Raw genomic sequence first — 19,207 nt, forward strand, 5'->3', positions numbered from 1 at the left:
TTTGGAGTGTAGAAAATTATAGTTCTATCTCTGACATATGAAGGCTGTATATCTTTGGTTAAGTCACCTCAGGAAACTCTCTTAAAACTGTAAATTACATTACAGTTGTCAATTTGCATAGGATGTTTCTTTTTAGGAGCCAATTAATTCATAGATCCAGATTAAAAACAAGACAAACATTGAAATAAACAGAAATCCCTCAGGGGTGTCTGATGTGGCAGAAGCATCACAGGTGGCATTTATATGGTACTTTAAGTTTTGCAAAGTATTTTATATATGTTATATTTTGCCTCCAAAACAACCCTCTGAGATTAGTGCTGTTATTTTTATTTTGCAGATGAGGAAATTAAGGCTAAGTGACTGGCTTAGGGTCACATAGCTAGTAAGTGTCTGAAGCACGATTCAAACACAAGTCTTTGTAACTACAAGTCCAGCACTCTCTTATGCCCTGCTTCTTTATGCTTTTCAGAATTTGTTCATATTCATCATTTCATATGTTTTCTAACATGATCTGGACAAACATTATTATATTTATTTGTACTGAGACACAGGTCACCCAGCTGGTTAGTTGAGAAAAAAGAACCCTAGTCATGATTGCCCAGCACTTTTTCTATTATAATACATTCCAAGTTCTCCTAAGCACTTAAGTGTTTTATGATCATCCCTGTATTAATTTGCATTTTCTTTGTAGAACTCTTTATACATACATAGTATATACATATACATATATAGCTACACACATATATGTATATATATATATATATATATTATTTTTTAAGGCAATTTTGTATTGTGGATATCTAGTGCTTTTTGATGGCAGCTAGCTTATCTTCAGTTTCTTGTCCTTATTAGCACTCCATACATAGTGGGATCTTATTTAAAATTCTTAACTGACTGATTGAATCCATTCCACTCAGGATAGAGCATTTATGGTCCAGGAAAAAAGCATCTGTGTTCATCTTAGGTCACCAGAATTCTTCATGAATCAGATGGATGATCTGCTATCTGGGTCTCCAGGCACCTTGGATTTGGGAAGCTTTGATCTATGTGCTCTCACCTGGTCCTGACTTTTAGAAAACAAAGCTCTGACTATGGCCACAGTGGCAATCAGCAGACGTTGCAGTCTAACAATTTTAAACCCAAAGTCATAATACAGTCACCTGCTGGAGTCTTGGAGGTCTTGTCCTTTGTAAGTGTCTCACAATCTCCTTTTCGCAGCAGGGACAAAATGACATTATGCAAGCAACTACTACATGAGGACATATGATAAATCAAATTATGCTAACAAAATGTTTCCTGGTAGGGGATCTACTTTAATGAATAGACAAAACTGATTTATTAACATAACAATTTGATGTAATTAGCTACTTCTAAAGTGCTTTGAGAATGCTTAGAAAGTTTTCTTAATTGTTTTGAACATCCCTCTTGCTATAATAATAAGAAGGCTATTAATTTTCTACCATTTTGTAGAATAGCTGTCTTAAATGCTTATCAGTTTCAGTATTGTCACAATGGCCACAAATTTATTTGCATGCCAGTTATAAAAAATTTGGAGAGAAAAATTGGTTCTAGCACCCAAGTTGTCCATACCTCCTAAATGATATTTTTAGCAGAACCTCTAAAGTAGGCTTGGAGTTAAAGGATACCCATCAGGAATTAAATGAGAATTACAAGGGATTTCTAATTCTAAATAAAATAGTTATTTGAGACTATGGACTTTCAATTTACAGAATACAGTCAGTAGAATAAATAATCTTAGACTGCTGGAACCAAGAGAACATTGAATACAGTAACAACAATGCAGTGATTTCAAGAATCCAATAGATTTGGAATGGAAAGTGTTATTCACATCCAGAGAGGGAAAACTATGCAGATTGGATGTAGATCAAAGCATAGTATTTTCACCTTATTGTTGTTATTTGTTTGCTTGTTTGTTTTTTTCTTTATGTGTTTATTTTCCCCTTTGATCTAATATTTCTTGTACAGGATTAGAGGAATTGCACATGCTTATCCTATATTGGATTGCCTGCTATCCCACCTAATGATCAATTTAATGGCTACTTTTTGACATGCCTCAGTATACTTGTCTTTGATATAAAATACATTGGAAGGGCTCACAGATGCAAAAGAGAAAAGAATGCTTTTAAAGAGCACTTATATAATGCATTACACATTACAGAAGCATTATCCTCACAACAGTTTCAAGAAGTAGATAAGTACAAATATTATTATCCCCATTTTGCAGCTGAAGAAAATGAATCTCAGAGAGGTTAAAGGATATATAGAAAAATACAGCTAGTAAGTGCCAGAGCCAGTTAGGAACAGGTCTTTTCATTTCAGTTCCAGAGCCCTTCATAGACTCAAACTTTATCCAAAACCAAAAAGAAAAGTCTCCATTTATTCTGTTTTTATTTTCAGCCCAGTCCCTCAATTCAATATTCATTTAATTCTGTGATACAGCTAGCCTGGTTAAGGCTACTGCTAGAATTAAAGTTCTTTCTTAAACACTAATCTTCCTACAATTTGCTTTGAACTAGCATGCTATCATCCTCTTTATAGTACCATATTGGGTTTATGTATAATTCAATCAATACCTTGGGGCAAACTATTTGATGATTACAATAAAAATTTTTTTTAAAAATCTCATTTTGCTCTTCTTTGTGTTGGTACTTTCATTATCACATGTCGCTCCCTTACAAGAGTTTATGGGACTGTTAACACCCAAAGGACATTTTAAACATACCATTTTTACGACAGCTATACTCTAAGATAAATGGAAACATCAAAAAAAAAAAGGTATTAGGATCCTTCCTTGGTCTTTGATTGATATGAATTGAGGTAGTAAAAAGAGTTTTTTTTTTAATAGCCTCACATATTAAGAGGAACTGGAAATATGGTTCTCAGGCAGGCTGTTGAAAATAACACATGACACCATCTGGCTTACTGGAATCTGGCATTGCAATGAAGACTAAGCATAGTCAAAAGCAAGTAAGCAAACAATTTACTTACCTTACAGGATAATGTGAAGAAAACTTTTTTTAAAGCTGCAAAGTACCAAAAAGATGTGAAGTATAGCTATTTAATTGTTATCACTCTTGGTGTTAGCTAGGTACACATACACACAAAATGCGGAATTCCATTTATGAAAGGTCTAAGTCAAATCAATAAATAATTATTAAAAACTGTTATCAGCCTGACTATACGAGTCAAAAGAGTGGTATAACTTAAATGAATTCAAAAAACAAAGTGGAGAAGAAAAAACCTATTGTTCCATACTTTCATTCCTTCTAACATGTAGGAGAAAGACCATTAGACCTAGATTCAGAATAAATGAATGAATGAAACATGCCCTTACATTGCATTAAGCTCTGGAGAGTCAAACACAAAAATGAGACAATCTCTACCCTGAGGGACCTCACATCTGTTTGGGGAGGTAGCCCACACTTGGGAATTATGTGCAAGAAAAGGTGGTTGATATGGTCAGTTATGAAGATGGTGAACTGATCCATAAGGCAATCAGATGCCTAACCTTTGGGGAAACAATAGTAGTACTAATTGGACTTCTGTGCCCAATGATAGAAGTGGATGGGGAAAATGAAATGTCAGCACAGGTGGCCAGGATGGATGATCAGATAGGGCCTGAAGCCATCTAGATGTAAAGAACTGAGTGAATTTGTTCTCACTCACCAATCATGGCACTTCCACTCCAGAGCAGAAGAAGTGGATTCAAGGCGTGAGTCCACTAGTTACTATTCACATGGACTGAGCAGACAGTGAGGTATACTGAAAAAAGCACTAGATTTGGATTCCAAAGGGGTAAGTCTGAATCTTGATTCTGCAGGTTTGGAGCAAATCACCTAGTCTTTCAAGACTTGAATATACTCATTTGTAAAATGGGAGGTTTTGAATAGATTATCTTTAATGCTCCTGCCAACTCTAAACTATCCAAATGAGTATATTCAAGTGTGTGCTGGGTGCTACAGGGCAGAGGTTCTCAAAATGAAGTCTAAAGACTCCTGGAGATCTCTGAAACCTTTTCAAAAGGTCTACAAATTCAAAATTAGTTTTTTATTTCTAAAATGGTAAATAACTAGAACTATAACCCATATAAATAAAAAATCTTTAGACAGATCCTCAATAATTTTTAATACGATAAAGATATTGAGAACAAAAAGTTTGAGGACCACTGCTCTAGGACGTATAAGGGAAAATCTTTCTGAGCTTCATTAGTTTACAGACTATTTGGAGAGACAGGATCTACTTCGGAGGCTATCACTTCACACCAGGTATCTCCTCCCTGAAACCTTCCTTGACCTCCTCAATTCTTTTTAATCTTTCTTACACCAATACCTTCTAGTACTTATCTATATCCATGATGTATTTATTCAATTCCATCCCCTATAGACTCTAAACTTTATAAGGGGAGTTAATTGATATATTTTTGTTTTTGAATACATTTTACATCACATCCAGACCTTGGACATGGGAGGTTTGGCTGAATTGAATTGAATAAGCAGGAATCAATTTTAGTTTAGATCTCATTAGAGCCTATTGAAAATAATGAGTCTTATGAAGGGACTGTATTATTTGAATGTATACTGTGTATTTCTATTGGAAATGGAAACAATTACTCTATTTTACATAATTGTAACTTCAAATAGTGCAAATTCTAATATATAGACATTTCAAAAGATTTGTTATTTGAACTAATCAGAGCCTAACTATAATAATTTTAAGCATTTAATAAATTCTGCTATGTGCCAAGTATTGTATCAGGTACTGGAAATATGAGAACAAAAATATGTCTTTGACCTCAAAAAGTTGATAGAAAATCAACAAATCAGATGAAAGACATACATTAAAAAGGTTAAGACAAAATAAACATAATGTAATTTGGAAAGGGAAGAGATCAGTTGTGAAAATAAGAGAAGTATTCACCCAGAAAATGGTGCTGAGATTTTTTGAAGGAAACTAAAGTTTCTCAGAACCGCAGAGTAAGAAATAAAATGGGGAAAGGGTTATGTAAAGTTACAGAGATGAAGTATCACAATGTAGGAGGAACAGTATAAAAGCCAATTTGGATGTATAATATATTAAAGAAATTAATATTTAAATAGTTTGTCTGGGTGGGTAGAGATTAGGTTCCTTATACCAGGGAGACTTTATATTTGATTCTTTAGGTGATGGGGAACCAATGAAGTCTATTGATAAGAGGAATGAATTACTCTTCATTTGAATAATTTCTGGAAAAATTGGATTGGGGAAAACTAGAAGAATATAATCAAATTAGAAGTTTAATCTAACAGGATCTACAAGAGGAGATGAAGGCCTGAACTGGATTGTGGGTATGGGGATGAAGAAAATTAAACATTTATAAGAGATATTGTGGAAGTGGAAGCAAGTAATCTGAGAAAGTTGTTCTACTTAATACTTCAAGTATATGGCATTTGGTCAAAGTGAACAAAGAAAGCAGGGAAAATAAGAATGGAGTTGGGAGAAAAGTTGAGAGATAATTTACCATTGGTAGGAATATAAGCAGCATCTTTACAAAGATATCTTTGGGGCAGGAGTCTCTAAATAGATGCATGGTTTATTATACCTGGCAAAAGTCTTTCCTGATTGTCCCTGCTTGTTTGTCTCCTCCACAAATGACTTAATATTTATTTTATACATAAACATAAATGGATTTGATGTATTAATATAAATCTTGCATTTATTCATCTGTGGGAATGCTATATAATGTTTTTTGAAAGCAAGGCAGGACTATCTCAATGCCTCATTTTTTTCCTTCCTTTTCTCCAGTGCCTCTTACATAGTAGGAACTTAATAAATGTTTGTTGAGCTGAATTGTGATTTGTTGCTCCCTCAAAGTGGATCCCAAACCCCTCAACAATTTTATATGTGGCGGAGTTTATGTGGCTAAAAAAGTGTTTCACCCCTTAGCCAACCTCACAAATGGTCTCTTCAAATTTAGCTGAACTATATAATCTGTCTCTGAGGTCAGACTCAAAATGTTTATAGCTTGGCAAAAACTATTCAAACAGTGTCTCTTCTAGCATTTATCAAATGGGGAGGTTTTTCTGGGGGGGAAGGCCTGACATCAATATCATGAGATGGTATTTAAGGGAATCTTTAACCAGTAAACAAGAAAGTGTTAGGAACTTAATGATTTGAACAATCAAATTTATTATCATTCCCTTTAGAGAGAGCCCAACGCAAAATTATGATATAGGCAAAATGGGTCGTCAATAACCTCTGGCTTTATCTTTTTGAAATTCTCTTGTATGTGTTTTTTTTTTCCCTCAGTCTCCCAGGTCCTTGGTGCCTCCAGGATGCTTATGCTACCCAAATCCACAACAATACCCTTCTCTCTATAGGCTTCTCATTGTGTTTTTCTTTACACCATCATTAAAATTTGCTTTCAACCAGCTTTCAGCTGTTATTGCAGTTATTTGCAGTGGTTTGTCCAGCTGTTCAATTTAAAATCATGCAAAAAAGAATATAAACAAAAGAAGGACATAGGTTCAGGGACACAAAAACAGAGGTAACTCGAATGAGCAAATCAAAAACATCTGATAGCAACACCCAACTAAATTATTCCTATCTGATTGTCTAAACTTTTATTTATTCACTCCCTAGCAGCTCTATTTCTTTAGTGTGCCAGCTAAAGATTTTTGATGACATCCTTCCCATTCAAGTTTTTCCTCTTTGTCTGTATCCCTCAAACCCTAAACACATCCTGCACCTGGCCTCCAGGTTCAGTCAATGCCCTGCTGTAAGACCTTATTAACTGAAGACGGTGGCATCTGGATTTTAAGAAAACTCAACAAAGAAAGCTCTGGTGGTGCAACTTCAAGTTTTAGGGAGATAATTGGAGGGAGGGAGTGAAATTGGACCTCTTCCTCAATGCAAGCCTATTGTGTCTATACAGTGGGCAAACCATTTTTTGCTGACTAAAGCACTAAAATAGAAAATCAGCATTTCTTACTCCTCACTATCACGCTTTTTTTTTCCACCTCATGACAATCTCTCAGCTTCATTTTTCTGTTGTTCTTTAGGTCAATTTACTCTTATCAATGGTGCTAATCCATACACAAACCTCTCAGACTACAGGATCATAGGAAGGATTAAAAGATTTGGGGCTAGAAGGAATTTTAAAATCATCAAGTCCAACTCTTCATTTTACAAATAATGAAACTAAGAACCTCGAGATAAAAATATTTTGCCCAAGGGCTAGTGGACTTATATGGTCAATATATATGCAGAGCAAAACCTGAGCTCAAACTGAATTCCTTTGTCCTCTGGACTCACCAAAAGTCCATAGAAATATAGCTAACATGGAAAGGTACCATTATCCATCATTTATAATCCCTTTAAGGAGTGTTTGTTGCCCTACAGGAGTCTGAAAGCAGCCAAAACCAAGGTGCTTGTCCGTGCAAACTTTCAAAACTTCCAGGATCTTAGGCTACACTTTCTCCTGGACAAATAGAGGTGGATTTTTGTAAGAATCCTGTTCTCAGTCAGTAGTGGGGGGAGAAAAGACCAAATGCCAACTTTCCATCAGATATTTCAGGTCAACACCTGCTAATGGCAGCCCTGGTTGGCTGAGGTAAGCCTGGAAAACAGATGGCTATTAGCAGTCCTTAAGCCAAGTCAAACACCGTCATTAGCAATGTTGCATGGAATCTACCTTGTTCATTTAAATGATCATCTAATCTTTAGACTGTGTAAATACATCACACTTGGCTATTTGGTTATTATGCCTGGTCTGAATCCCCCTAATATGATTCTGATATGATTCTCATATTCCCCAATCTGTACTTTCCTCAGTAGAATTACTAGTGAAAGATCAAGCCCCAGATTGGATAAATATTTTTGACCTACTCCTTCCCAGGAATTCTTTATTTTTTTTTATTTAAGATTTTTGTTTTCAAAACATATGCATGGATACTTTTTCAACATTGACCCTTGCAAAACTTTGTGTTCCAATTTCTCTCCTTGCCCCCATCTCCTCCCCTAGATGGCAATTAATCCAATATATGTTAAACATGGTAAAAATATATGTTAAATCTGAATGCATACATATTTATACAATTATTTTGCTGCACAAGAAAAATCATATCAAAAAGGAAAAAAATTGAAAAAGAAAATAAAAGTCAAGCAAACAACAATAAAAAGAATGAAAAATGCTATGTTGTGATCCACCTCAGTTCCCACAGTCTTCTCTCTGAGTGTAGATGGCTCTCTTCATCACAAGATCATTGGAATTGGCCTGAATCATCTCATTGTTGAAAAAAGCCATGTCCATCAGAATTGATAATCGTACAATATTGTTGTTGCTGTGTACAATGATCTCCTGGTTCTGCTCATTTAACTTAGCATAAGTTCATGTAAGTCTCTCCAGGATGTTCTGAAATCATCCTGCTGGTCATTTCTAATAGAACAATAATATTCAATAGCATTCATATACCAAGTATTCTTTATATGTGACTCATCTAGATTTGGGGCAGCTATGTGGAACAATGGATAGAGTACAGGACCTAGAGTATAGAAAACTCATTTCCATGAGTTCAAATCTGGCTTCAGACACTTACTAGATCTGGGATCCTGGACAAATCTCTTAATCCTGTTTGGCCCAGTCCTCATCTATAAAATAAGCTGGAGAAGAAAATGTCAAACCACTCAGTCATTTTGTCAAGAAAACTCCAAATGAGATCACAAAGAGTTGGACAGGACTGAAAAATGACTAAGCAACAACATCCATACCTATTTAGAGAGACCATTTAGACTTGCCTTCTCTTAGGATCTCAAAGGTCTACCCCTATCTACTAACAGTGGCTAAAGGCATCAAAGAGCACTGAGAAGCCAGACACGGTCTCAAGATGACATTATGTCAGAATCAGTTGAAGAAATTGGGAATGTTGGACATGGGAGAGAGGATGTGATAGCCAGCAGACTGACATCCTTTTTTCCATGCTGACTCTCTAAAATCTATAACAACCTTTTATAGAGTCATGGGAGGATGTCCAAAAGGGAAGATTCCCAGTATATTATAAGAGTATGAATAAGAACCAGACATGGCAGAACTGTCTCTGGCAGCTCACCTGGCATGTTCAGCTCACACAGAATTACAGGGAAATTTATTCCAGCTAACATTGAAATAAAATCCCTTTTGAAGGTGTGTACCTATCACAGGGAAACAAGACAAAGCACAAGGAAAAATGTCAGATACTTATTTTGACAAAGCTCCATATAGGTAATAAAATTATCCTTTGTTTTCTTTTAACAAGGCAGAGAACTTTCTTTTCCTTCAGAATGTACACAGTGCCTGATGGTTTTTTCAGGGAGTGAAAACAAAGCATCTCAGACCTCTTATTGTTATCCAATACCAACTCCCCCACACTGATTTTAAAATAACCAAGAACAGCAAATAGCAAACTCATCCTTTGCTGATGTCTTTTCGGTTTCCCAGGGAAAAGGAAAAAAACTTATAATAGTTAATTGTATGCAGGATGGATTTGGTTCCTTTTTTATTGGACTCAAATAATAAGCTCTGGAAATTAGGCTTTAGTCAATGGCTCCTTCCCAAAAGATTGCAAGACTCCTTTCTTTGGCTGAAAGTTGCTATCAACAGTTACATGCTTACCTGAAAAAATACGTATTTTTGCAAGATTTAAAATGTCAAAGCAATTCTAACCAGGAACTAAGAAACAAAGTGAATGGCATATATATATATATATATATATATATATATATATATATAGTATATGTATATGTCTGCATATGTATATGTTTTCACTACATATGGCATACAGTAGCTGGATTGGTAGACAATCTAACTAATTTTTAGATATCTCTGTGTATCTTCTTCCCTATTGATTGACATGGATATATACTAATATACAGACACATTTATCTTCGGCAGGTGATATAGAAGGACAATGAGCCGGACTGAAGAAGACTTTGGGAAAGTGTACAATGCTTCCTTCATCTATGAAGATAGACAGACATAGATGGATAGAGATAGTTAGATAGATAGATGGATGAATGGATAGATAGAAAGAAAGATGCATACATACAATCTATGCATCTATACATTACATACATAGATTTACATCCAAAAAAACACAAATAAGAAAAGCTCTTCTGTTTTGTATACAAGTTTCTGGTTCTTTGTATATTGAAATGTTTGTGTTGGTTGAAGATTCTTAATTTCATAATGAAAAAAATCTTCAGAACAAACATATCTACAATTCAATAAGCAATTTTTTGAGCAATTTTAATATTTAATGATATTAAAAGAAACTTCTACCAATTGCTCCTACCTAAGCCAAGTTTGAAACCTTGGAGCCATCTTTGACTTTTCCCTCTCTTTTGTATCCAATCCATCATCAAGTCCTGCTGATTTTTGCTCTGTAATGTCTCTCATAACTATATTGTTGTCACCTTAGTTCAAAGCTTTATTATCTTATCTTGGACTATTGTGATAATATTCTGAGTCCCCCTCCTTCAATCTCTCTTCCTTCCTAGCTACTTTACATAATATTCCTATAACAATCTTCCTAAAGTCCATTTTTATTTTTGACTTTATCTTTAAAAACAAGATCTGCCAATGATCCCTTATTGTTTGCAAGAGTCCATCCAAATTTCTTCTACAACCTTCCTTGATTTGATCCTTTCATTTTATCAGGTTATTTTGCTTACTAATCATCTGGCAAAGTTCCCTTCTTGTATGAGATCTTCCACATTTTTTCCAAACCTCACAGATTTCTCCCTTTTTTGAATTCTTCTAACAATTCTGATTAAGAATAAATTATTCTATGTTTCATGTAGATTAGTTTTATTTCCCTTGGTAAATTCCTCAGAGATAAGTATCATGTTTTGTACTTCTAGAGTACAACACCCCATGGGACTTGGCACAGTGCTTGGCCCAGAGTAAATGCTCCATAAATATTTGCAGGCTGCTTGGTCTCTGAACTGAAAATCTTCAGGAATCCTAGCTCTAGGCCATCTTCTTGCTTCTGACTGTACTTTCTTTAACCTACCCAAAGATTATCCAAACTTAAAAAAATCATGCTGTGGATGCAGCAAGGTGTAGTAAATTCCTTGTCCTTTTCAGATAAGCATTATTTGACATTTTTCCCCAGTAGAAAAACTTTCATCTTACACACTAAAGCTTTGATAAATTGAGTTCACCTAGAATTTCCCCTCAAACCATATTTAAACCTCAAACCTTCAAGGAGACTCCAGGATGTGTCTCATTCAGTTCTCCAGCTTCTCTAATTTGTAGCCAATACTTGATTTACTAAATGCCAGTATTCAATTCGTGGACAGATGGAAAAGCCCTTGGTAACTGCTGACCTTCTGATTACAGAAATAAGATAACTTTACTAGATTTCACATTCAAAGATCTATAGAGATTGGATTTGGAAGATCTTTCTCAGAGTTGGAGGACAGAACAAAGCATGTGGATTCAATATGGCTAAAGAATTTATGAATTAATAGAAAGAGAGATTTATTACGACTTTAATGACAGAAAAGTATACTAACACTGGGCTTCTCTAAATATTTTTTCTGAAATTCTGATAATCCTAGCTTTTGTCAGAGATACATTCTCTGAGGAAGGTGAATATGAATATCTGACAATAACAGCTTTTACCCCTGATGAAGCATACTGATGGCTGTTATTATTGAGACTTTATAATAAATCTGTATTTAATATATTTTAAGTAATGTCAGGCCAAGGCAAAATTATGACACAAGTTAAATATGTTTAAAACTCTCTCAGCTTCCTTTATCTATGCCTATTTTCCCTTTTAGAATTTTTCTGGCTCTCTCTCCCATCAGTGTCCAATACACAACTTTTGGGGATCTGATATGCATCCCAGGTAGTGCAGCCATTTTCTGAATTTTTCTCTCGTCTCCTTTTTCATTAAAACTGCCACCAGTTAACTAAGTTTCAAATTGCAGACAACTATTTGACATTGTGGCAAAATGGGGAAGGCATCAGTCCACTGCTTCCCAAGACTCAAAAAATGGCAGGGAGTAATTATAACTCACCTGGGATACAGGGGTCCTCAAATTACGGCCCACTGGCCAGATGTGACAGCTGAGGATGATTATACTCCTCACCCAGGGTTATAAAGTTTCTTTATTTAAAGGTCAACAAAACAAAGTTTTTGTTGTTAACTATAGTCCGGCCCTCCAACAGTCTGAGGGAGTGTAAACTGGCCCCCTATTTAAAAAGTTTGAGGACCCCTGATTTTCTCAGGATTCCTGTTGGATCCCCACCCTCCTCAGGTTTATTTATCCCCATAGCTCTTTCTCTGGATCAGGCTTTTTTTTTTTGCCATCCTCCTGTCTAAATTATAAAGGACTAATGTAAAGTGCATTAATTAACTGACTTTATTCTACTATCCTGGGATTTTTTAAGCAGAATATAACTATTCTAGGATCATAGGTTTGAAAGATAGAAGGAACCTTAGAGATCACTTAATTCATCCTATTCATTTTTCAAATGAATGACAAAGCACTTATTAAGATCTTACTACTTGCCAAGCACTCTACTAATTGCTAGGAATAAAAAGAGAAAAGCAAGACAGGTACTATTCTCAAACAACTCACTTCCTAATTGTGGGAGATGACTCATATAGGAGAGAACAGCAAAGTGGGTGGAAGAACACAGCAGTTCTGAAAGCACAAATACAAGGAAGATCGTCAGATCAAGGGATTTGTAGAGTGTATTGATGAGTCAGAGAGCAATGCCAGATATTTGAAAGGCAAAGTGGCAGGGCTCTTGGTAAGATCTGATTGTTTTTTATTTTTCCATTAGGAGTTGGTGATTCCCTGTTCAAATTTCAAGCAAAGTAGAGGCTAAGAGAAAAAAGTATTAGGGGTCAGAGGCTTGGAGTATAGCAGGAGCTAAAGGCTACCAACATGGCACTGGAATTGGGAAATCAGCATCCAGTTAACTCCTTCTAAGTAGGGACTGTTTCATTTTTTCCCCTGTATCTCAGTTTCTATCCTAGTAGTATCTGGCATATAGTATTGACAGAATATTGACAGAAAGATGGACGTCCCATAGGATCCACTCCTGCTGGACTTTCTGGATGGGGTCTTATCCCAAATGAGGAAATTCAGGCCTGAGGTGGTCTAACTTCACCAAGTCAATTACTACCAAGGCATGATGTCAATGTGATTCTTCTCACTGCAAATCCAATATTTTTTACATTGCACCATGTTGACAAATGTTGGAAGAATCCTGATAAGCATTTGAAGAATGATAATTGGTTTCATATATTATCATTAACAGAGATACTTGCATTTGAAGAGAATTTTAAATACCTTAAATCAAAACCATTTAGTCCTAAAGAGATAATTTCCAGAATCAGGGAGAAGTCTAGAGACCCTTTACCATTCATTATCCCTCCAGGTAGATCATATATAAGGTCTTTAATTTTACCTCTGGCATAGTGAAATTACTACCTACTAAAAGTGGGAGAGTAACAAGTGGGAGAATAAAAGCAACTGTTTGAGGAATTTCAGGGCAATATCAAGCAGCAATATGACTAAGGTTTATCTCTCCTGGAGCAACTTTCATAAAAGACATCCCAAGGCACATAGTAGTATTTCAACTTCAAATCCATCTTTAGGACAAAGTCTGTTGATGATATAAAAGGAAGAAGAAAAACTGGGAAGCAGTTAAGAATATTCCATAGTAAATGGGAAACAATACATTTGGGGCATTCAATAGTCAAGAAAAATAGCAGGTGATCATAGTTTTCTGTTTCAATTAATTATTCTTGATGATCAGGTATCAAACCCAATTGTCCTGACTGCTTAAGGAGACTGCTGTCAGCACTCCCTAAATTTCACTCCCTGGGACAAAGACTTAGTCACCCTACCCTAAGTTTTGACATCAAATACCATAACTGTGAAGGGACTCTTTAAGGAGTTAAAAATAATCAATATCAGTTCAGGGTAAGCTTTTAGAAGAGCTTCAGTTAAGGGTCAAGAGAATAAGGAACTATGAATGTATTGAATGGGAGAAACTGAGTGAAGACTTCTCATAAGAATGTGGGCCTGGACCTATACCCTAATTATCACTTGAAGCTTTGCAATAACAAGGTGTGCTGTAGCCAAAAGCCACAGGTATTCACTTATCTTAGATAAATATCCATTTCTCTCCTATTTTCCTTGCTCTTCTTGCCACAATCAGCCTTCTGTTCCTAATATGGTAAAGAGTGTGTCATTGCCTAGTATTTATGTCTGGGTAGATTTTTAGTCTCTAGGTAGATTAGAATGTAAGCCTGGGCTTTCCAGCCAATAGGAGAAAAGATCAGAGCAGAGGGGCTTCCAAGTTAGGGTCTATATAATACTGTGTTTTATAGCTTGTACTTTGCACCCCTCTACTGATGACACTTTGTCTGTTGGAAGTTGCCCTTTCTCCCGAGACCATAATTAAATGCTTTTTGCCTTTTACCTTGAAGTAAAATTAAATTACCTTGAAAGTGTCTGGTTTTAATTTGCGTAAGGATCACTGTCCTACACATTATGTATGTATTTTTCATTTCCAGAGAAGGAGGGGCATCTGAAAGTATCAAACAAGAAGTCTCAGCAACATGTAAAAGCTCTCCAGATCCCTGCTCTAAATGAAGCCAAATCAAACCAGAAACTAAAAGAAATTCAAATCTTAATAGATGTTTTTTTTTCTCTCACACCATGTCCCTTTCTCTTTTAAGTAAAAATGATTTTGTTCTTTTCATGTCTTTCCCAAGATAATTCAGAATTATGTCTTAAGGCAAATTCCTAATACTTTTCTTTGGCCAAGAGTGATGTTTTCACTTAGTTGTTATATTCACCCGTGTGAGTGTCTGATCCCTCTTCAGAGATTCCCTGGAAACAGTATTACCCCAAGGAAATATATAGATATTTTCCAAAAGCATTAAAGTTTTTTTAATATTAATTAGTGAATAATTAATGTTTCACTTACAAATGATTTCTAGAAAATTAGAAAACAAGAAATATCGTACAGAAGAGAATTTCAATCTTCTCTTGGGCCTTATAAGAACCTAAGTCCCTAATGAACCCAAGTTCATTGACTCATTTTTGACCCAAGTTAACTGACTCATTTGGTTTAAAATAATGATTCAGAACAATCTTAATCTTGGATATTTAGTAAGACACAAAAATAAAGTTCAACATTGTAGGTGAACTTTCCATCATTTAGTCAATAAATCCTTAATTAGCACCTATGTATAGGGAAGGACACGATGTACTACTTTTGGGGGTGAAAGATACAAACAAATAAAATTCATGATTCCCTCTAGAGGTGTGCTGGAATCAGCATCAACCAGGTCAAGAGGATCAATATTCCTACACTCAAGGAACTTAAAGTTTAATTAAAGAAATAAGACATGCAAGCATGCATGGAGAAGAGCAGAGCCAAAATGGAAGCGTGAAGGCGGGGAATCTTCCTGAGCTCTCCACCAAACTGCTCCACATATATTTAAATAATGACTCTAAACATGTTTTAGAGCATCAAAACCCAGAAAAAGATGGAGTAGGGCAATTTTCCAGATGAAAATGGCTCAGAAGATCAGCAAGTTTTGTCTCACTAGGGTGTGAGGGGAGACCCAGAAAACCAAAGGGCAGAGTTTGGGAGGCATTGAATCAACAATAGGGGCAAAATAGCAGCATGAAGGGGAACAGCAACTTCCATAGATCTCAGTCCATGAGTAAGAGGGCCCAACAGCTGGTCAGAAGGAGATTGCAGGGCCTGTGGCTCTGAGGCAGGACTCTTGTGCTTTCCCGGTATTCAGATCAGAGTGGCAGTACTAGCTCACTGTACAGGCCCCCAAAAGGATCTCTGGAAACAGCTGCACAGGACCCCTGAAGCTTAGAACATTGTACCCTTCACCCTGGAAACAGAGCCCTATTTTAACAGAGTTAAAAGCCAAGTAATAGGCTGGGGAAATGAGCAAACAACAGAAAAAAATCAGAGCAAGAGAATATCATAATTAAAGTAGTGCTTAGAAAGATTTACTTCTGTTATTAGTTTAAACTGAATAATGGGGGAATCCTAAAACTGGAAGGAACTCAGTTTAGTTCAGACCTCTGTGTTAAATCAAGCTTTTTAAAAGGGTTTTTAAAATATTAGCTCTAGAAAGGAATTTAGAGGTCATCTAGTCTGTTTTTCTCTTATTAGAGATAAGGAAACTGAAGTACTGACTTTTCTAAGAGTCCAAAATAGATTAGTTATAGATTCAGAACCAGAACCAGAACCAGATCCCGGTCTCTTGACCATTGTTCTAGGGATTCTTCTACATTGCTTTTTTGAACCATTTCCTAGAGCTAGAAGGACCTCAGAAGCTATCAAATCCAATCCCCTAATTTTACACTGGAAGAAACTAAGCTAAATGGCTCACCAAAGTAAGGGCAGAAGCACTGGGGTCAGGATTTGAATTGGAATCGTTTAACTCCAGAGCTGGTGTTCCCTTTTCCTCAGCACCTCTTATTCTTCACTCATTTCAGGCCTAAAAGTGAGTACAGAAAGTCCTTCCTACATGTATTTTATCATTTATTTATGTATTTTTGCAAAGCAGGCAGGGTTAAGTGACTTGCCCAAGGTCACATAGTTAGAAAGCATCAGTCTCTGTGGATTTGAACTCAGATCTTCAGGACCTTCAGGGCCAGTGTTCTCATTGTACCACCTAGCTACTCTCCTTCTTACTTTTAAAAGTATATAAATACACTCTTCCAAGGCATATGTGTATGAATATATATATATATACATATACACATATGTACATGTATATGTGTGAGTGTGTGTTTGAGTATATATGTATACACACACACATATGTCTTGAAAGAGGTAGCAAGAACTCTGACAAGCAGAGACTACCACAACTCTATATAGAGAGTATATGCAATATCTGTACTATATTATTATGTTTAATATTTTATTATATATAATTAATATGTACTACACATGTTATATACATACATGTACACATTTACACGACATTGTCCACATATATGTACACATGCATAACCGTATATATGCACAATATAGTTAATATGTGGATATACCTTATAGATATGTATATATTAAATACCCATGTATTACGTATGTGTATATTTAGAATATATCTGTGTCTATATAAGTGTATATGTGTGCATGTATTTGCACATGTCTTGGAGGCTTTACCATGTTACATGACTAGTCACACACTTTGGACCAGAGTTTTCTCATCAGCTTCCAAGGGAGTTTTTGCTGCTTCTTGCAGCCAGCATTAGAACAGGAGTCAACTCCTGGTCTCTCACAAACCCAAATCCCTCTACTTGTCATTGAGTTCCCTACTTAAATAAACATCAGGTTTGCCTCGGTAGTTCTATTCCTCAGTAGCCAGTCCTACTGACCATGTGCAATCTTCCCATTTCCCAAAAATTCACCCACAAAAATATTGCAGTTCGGAAATAGGCGGCCACCTAAGCCCATGATGCTCAATAACCCTCGAGATGTGTTCACAAAAGCATCCTTTCCCTAATTATTGATCCTGAGGGTATTTCAGGGGACATTTAATCCATCCCTCTGAGTCATTTACTTTGAGCACATCCACATACAGTGGTGGATTACAAGAAATATTTGCTTGGAGAGAAGCTTCTGAGTCACCTCCTGTCACAGACCATATTGTGCTTCACCAGCAGCAAATGAACTCATGCAGCAAAAAAGGTCAAGTTTCAGCACAAACCCTGAACTTTGAGCCTAAATGTGTCGGCTCTAACTGGGCAACAGCTGCTTCCCCCTCTTACATCTGTGATAAATCTTGCAATTATGCTGTGGTATTTAGGAGACTGCCAGAGGCAGAAAGTATGCATGCTAATTCTGTTGGCAGCTAAATAGGCCGGGAATACACTGCATGGTCAATATCTGCCTTTGCCCCAAGGCCAGAATGTGTGCTTTGCTCAAGCTACACACATTTCCACATTAACCTTATAGGAAAAGCCAGCACTCAATAAAGAAAAGCTGAGACAGAGATAAATCATAATATTAAGTTTCAGTAAAGCAAGGCTGAATACTGAACAACTGATACCACATGATAACACAATTTAGAATGGCTATTAGTAAAATCCAGGTCAGCATTGGGAAACTGTGCAGTGTGTTTATTCAGTAGAGAGGCTATTGAAATCAGAAGCACAATAAAAGCCTACTTGCTGAATACCATTTGAAGACTGAAGACTCACAAATAATTTCTCTCCATTGGGAAACTGTAGTTCTGGGGTATTCAATGGCATTTTAAATTAAATAATACCTAATAATACGGGGGAAAATAATGAATACTAAGGAAAGGGTCAATTTGTGTCTTTTGTGGGTTTTAGGTAGAAGCAACACTGGAATCAGTCATCAAGCATTTATTAATTGCTTGCCATATGCTCAATGTGTCCAAAACAACCATTATTTTCCCCCAAACCCTGCCCTCATTCTATTTTTTTTTATTATTGTCAAAGGCACTGTCATCCTTTCAGTCACCGAGGTTTATAACCTAGGTGTCGTCCTTGGCTCTTCATTATCTTTCACCTTCTATATCCATCTGCCAAGTCCTATCCCCATTTATTTTGCAACATCTCTCACATATACCTCTTTTTCCCCTCTCATACTGCCTCCACACTAAAGGATCCAGATCTGTCCAATTTCCTAGAGTAAGTGACCATTGAGGAAAATTGGCCTCAGGAAAACCTGGGTGGCCCATTTTCTGTGAGCGTAAATTGGAAGCCCTTCTTGTGTTTGCTGCTAGGGAGAAATGGTAACTTGGTATGGGGATGGCTTTTGATTTTGGAAGCAGATTTAAGTGAGACAGAGTTGCTTGAATTCATCAGCCCCATTCTCTCTTCTAAAGCCATCATTGTCCAGTGGTCAAGACCAATGGTGATGATTCAAGATGACCTTGGTCTCTTTTACATCTACCCAAGCTCTAAGCACTGCACCTCATCAGCTTCCTCTGCCTTCATGGCCCTTGGAACAAATTGTTCTCATCTGTTCATTCTATGAGGGGAAGTCTTTACATATGTGGGGTAGACAACCCCCCAACTCACCATAGGGAGAATGATTGAGGAAAAAATAGCATCCTTGCACAAAAATGATACCAAAGTTTTAAAACTTGGTGACAAGAAGAATAAATCTCAATGTTTTTAAAATGAAATATAT

This window comes from Sarcophilus harrisii, chromosome 1, assembly GCF_902635505.1.
Source record: "Sarcophilus harrisii chromosome 1, mSarHar1.11, whole genome shotgun sequence".
NCBI lineage: Eukaryota > Metazoa > Chordata > Mammalia > Dasyuromorphia > Dasyuridae > Sarcophilus > Sarcophilus harrisii.